This window comes from Schistocerca serialis, unplaced genomic scaffold (genome assembly GCF_023864345.2).
Source record: "Schistocerca serialis cubense isolate TAMUIC-IGC-003099 unplaced genomic scaffold, iqSchSeri2.2 HiC_scaffold_1223, whole genome shotgun sequence".
Lineage (NCBI taxonomy): Eukaryota > Metazoa > Arthropoda > Insecta > Orthoptera > Acrididae > Schistocerca > Schistocerca serialis.
The window spans coordinates 370001-375000 of NW_026047429.1; the positions used below are offsets into that span (position 1 = coordinate 370001).

At 39.6% G+C, this 5000-nt stretch overlaps 1 pseudogene; it reads right to left on the bottom strand.

Annotated features, from left to right (window-relative positions):
• Nucleotides 1-4554: 4554 nt before the first annotated feature.
• Nucleotides 4555-5000, bottom strand: part of LOC126435918 (large subunit ribosomal RNA) — a 3465-nt pseudogene continuing 3019 nt past the window's right edge.

Consider the following 5000-nt stretch of genomic DNA (forward strand, 5'->3'; position numbering starts at 1 on the left):
GCGGTTTCCTGCCGGCCATTCAACAGTACGACCCTTACAATAATCCAATAGACTATTGTAAAGGCATCTCGGAATCTGAAGGTCTCGTAATCTAGCAAACATTGCGGGCCACCATAAATTATCAAAAGCTCCCGCAATGTCTACCATGATGGCAATGGCAAGCTTACAGGGAGTTTCATCCACAATATTTAGTGCTTTGTTGATGGCGTCCTCCACGGATTTCCCTTTACGGAAACCGAATTGACACTGACTCAACCCTGACAGCTCCCTGTGTGACTGCAATCTGTCACATAAAAGACGCTCTTGAACTTTTGCCAAAGTATTTATCAGACATATAGGACGATAACTTTTGGGTTCCACCGAACTTTTATCCTCCCCTTTCTTGATTATTACTATTCGAGCAATTTTCCAAATCTCCGGCACCCTACCTAAAAGTAATGCATCATTTAATAGGGTAGTTAAGAATGGCACAAATTTAGTCACCATCATATGTAAAACCTCGGCAAGTACACCATCAGGGCCAGGTGATTTACCCTTCTTCAATCTATATACTGCTCTCACAACTTCTTCTTGTGCAAACGGGATAACAGGAGTGTCATTAAGATATTCTTCACTTAAAGCCGTCCTCAAATCATTGTGCTCTTCTGTATCCTCATTTATGCAATCATCAGGTAGGAGTGTCTTCAGCAGATATTCCGCTGAGTCCCTCCACCCTAATGTCATACTACCGTCACTCTTTTTTAGGGTTGACAGAACCACAGGCGATTTCACTTTCTCCGTTAATAATCTATATGGTTGTCCCCACATATTGAGTTGCATATATGTTTGTAAATATCTCTCCCAATGAATTCTTTTAGTCTCAAACAATCGGTTCTTATATTTTTCTTTTACTTCTCTATAGACAGTTAACCGTCTCTGCCTTTCCAGGTACCCTAGCGACCGCTGGTAGTGTCGTCTGGCAGCCCTCATTCTTCTTCGTAGGTTTTCCAATTCTGGCGTCCACGGCATCTCCTGTACTCCCTTACCTTTATTTACTGGTATCGCTGCTCGTTGTGCTTCCTGAAGCAACGCAGTTAATGCATGCGCCCTGAAGTCTACACTTCCTACAACGTTATCCAGAGGATTTGTATCCATAATTTCCCTCATCCTTTTCCAATTTGCACGTTTAATATCCAGTTTTATGACCGGTTCTGAATCTTCACTTTGGCCTCTTACATTTTGAGGAGTAATATCTACAAATATTGTATTATGATCACTAGTTGTACAGTGTTGTCGAACAGTCCATTCACTAACTTTACACATAGCAGCTCTATTCACTATCGTCACATCTATGTTTGTTGAAGCTCCCGCTCTATTTTCAAAAGTGCAAGGTTGTCCAGGTTTATTAACTACAAAAAGATCCATTTCAGCAATAACTTCTAACAGTTTTTGACCTCTTTCATCTGTTTCGTTACTATGCCAGACAGTAGCCTTAGCATTTGCATCTGCAGCTAGAATGAAGTTATGTCTTTGCCCATACAGTGCCGCAGCCTTCACCTTGTCAAGATAGGGTTCTATTTCGTGAGAATACTGCATGTATATGTTAGCGATTATCCACTTAGTAGATCCATCGGTAGCCTCGATCACTACACAGTGTTCATCACACAACTGCGCTACTTTTGTGATCACTATTGATCGATTTAGTACTATTATCACAGATAAAGGCACTTCAGAGCCCGATATTACTATTACACTAGGATCAAAATGAGTGACTTTTCCATTTCTTGTATGTGGCTCCTGAACACATATCATGTCAACCTTCGTCTCCTTGGCTACCCTCTGCACCTCTGCCATGACCAACTTGCTTCTCATAGCGTTAATCTGCATAATTTTCATATTACGGCTTTCTGGTATATACGTAGCTTTTAGAAGTCGGCAGAGACCAATCGAAATAGACACGCCCATACGCTTTAACAAAGTCTTTATATAAACGCTCTAAATCAAAGTTTTCCTGTCTCCGATTGTAGACTTGCTCTACTAAGTCACGCAGTTTATCGACATCTGTTGGAAGATTGTTACTTTTTAAAACAATTCTATCTACCTCCTCCGCAGTAGGGAATGTTATCGTATCACCTAGAGAATGTGCATTTTTTACAATGTACCGAAGAGCAACGTTTAGAGTGTTTGTATCCTCAAGTTTACTTAACCTTAAATTATGCTCTATATCACTGTATATTTTCTGCGCTGTTTTTAGAGGCGTTACACCAGCATCTACTTTGGGTATCATTGTAGCTTTGTCACTATTACTAACAGGAACGTTCACTTTTGCTACATTGTTATCATCTCTGTCAGGTACACATACACCAGTATCACTTAAGGTGGGGTTTACTTTACTGCAATTTGGCACCGTAGAGGAAACATGTGAAGAATTTACTAATTCTTTTACCTGCTCAACTGTCTCATGTAGTATTTTGTCTTCAACCTTAGATCCCAAACCAGTTATTGTTCCACTTTTAACAAATATGACAGGTTTACAGCTACTTGGCAAATTTTTAGTATCATATATTTCAGCACTAGACGACACCATATCAACTACATCTGAGGTTTCAGAAGCATGTCCTAATTCATCATCATATGCACCAACACTTTCAGATTCTAATTCATCAATTCGAAACATCAACTGACTTTGGAAGATTGCCCAGCGAAACATGTTTCTCCGAAGCTGTTTACCTACTTCTGGGTGGATTTGCCTACTTTCGACCATATTTTCTATATAGTCTACATTTTCATGATAATATGTTTCAATCACATCACAGTTCTGCAATGGATATGCTATATATTCAGAATTTTGGGATTTTGCATACATAGATATATTTAAACCTATCTGTCTGCGCCATTCCATTGCCCTCCGCCAGTTTCTTGCTCTCGTAGAAGGTGTCTTTCTTTTTAACTTACTGCGCTTCACTGTCTTCTCTCCAATGTGTTCACTGTTTGACTTGTTAGTTGCACTCAAAATACCTGACTTCACGTCACTGTCCATAATCAGTACGTGCAATCATACGTTCAAGCATCATTTGATAGGTTGCGCAGTTGGTTCCCAAATTATTGCATACTCTCTTTCTTCTCACACAGGGTATGCAAACAGCTTTTTGAGCTTTCTTAGGACATTCAGCTTTAAGGTGCCCCTCAGAGCCACAGTGTGCACATGTTTGTTTGTTTGAACAGGTTTTTGATGAGTGGCCCAGATCATTGCATTTAAAGCAGCGTTGGACCACCAAGTAATCACGAAGATTTAGAGCACGAAATTCAACAAAGATACGTGATTTGGCCAGAAGGATGTTTCGCAATCTTGGTGTCACTTCAAAAACATGATTTACTACCGGTTTATCTTTTGCACCTCTCCTAAACCTCGGTTTCATCTCTTGCTCAAAACTCTCCCTACTGATATCCTCGGACAAATTTAGCTCATAAATCTCTTCCAAAAGATCAGTCTCGTTTAACTCCTTAGGCACATCATGTAATATCACCAATGGCCTCTTTTTCGTAGGTGGCTCGCACTTAATGTTAGGTATGGTGTTTACTTTTTCGATTAATCTCTTTTGGTCATCTTCAGACTCAGTCTCGACGATGACCACATTACTTGTGGTTCTCACTGCCCTAAAACGGAGTCTATCTCGCTTGGGATTAATAGCTGTTGTGATCTTCTCCTTAACAGTCTTGACATCACTGTTATCATTTGCTCGTATAAAGACTGTATTTACCTGTTTTGCTGTTATTTTGTTAATTTTGACTGCAGTGGCTTGTTTTTTGGATATTTTACCCTCACTAGCAGCCACTGCTGCATACGTTACTGGAGGAGCCGTTTGAATTTCTCTTTTATTTAGTTCTTCTCGAAGCCTATTGTTTTCTGCTCTCAGTTCTTCAATCTGACCTGTAAGTTTCGCTTGATAGAAAGCCCATTTAGTGAATTTCTGTCTGAAGGTTTGCATTACCTGTTGCGGAACTCTCTTAGGCCCTAATTCTTTAGAGACATATTGAGTGATATCCTCAAAATAGTCGAGGATATCTTGCGGTTCAGATTCACCACCCTCCTCCTCTGCTTCTAATGCCTCAGATTTCCTCATGCAACTACTCGACTGTTCATGCATAGTGAAAAGTCTACTTACAGTTCGTGGCGTTGACTGTTGATATACTGATGTACAGAGGAGACGGTATGCAGATGTTGCACTCGAAGATGTAACACTCGCACCAAAGATGTATTATCCTTGCCAAAGAATACAAGGAGAAACACTTTAGTTGCTTTGGAATAAAAAGTCAACAGATACAATGCGTTCCCTCCATAACCGTCGTAGTTCGATTTATGTACCACGACTTCAGTTCGATCAAACGACCACAGTTTTCAAATACAGTTTTTAAACGTCACTTGAGGCAAAAAATATACTCAAACTTTAACTAATTTTATGGCCTACTGCATATCAATCTCCCCCTATTTAAACAATAATCCCCTACCAATTTTCACAGTGAAAGTGTTTTGCTTGGCACAATATCGTCCGTAGTTCGATTTATATACCACAAAAATTCACTCAGAGTTTGATGATAGTTACCTATTTCAGCATGCACTTAATCACAACAACACTGCAATTTCCCATTAATTATGATTTTAATGTATCCACTAACTCTAATCTTTCCTAATTTGATATATGCACACGAGTTTGAGGTTATTTGTTCCACTTCACACGTGATATAGTAAAAGACGAAAATGAACCACAAAGAATTTGAAACAACCTCCACAACTCAATTATTGAAATTACACACTATAATTTCCACAGCCCTTTAATTTAAGGCATCAATACATGCAAATAGTGAGGTCAAATGTTAACCTCACTCTGCAGAAATTGTCACACAGATCGGAATGCTCACACCGCCACGCGACGCGGCGCGGACGATACTCAGTAGCGACGAAAATCTATTCAATACGATTTTAAGATACTCCAAATTACTCGAAAACAATCTTTCCTTCG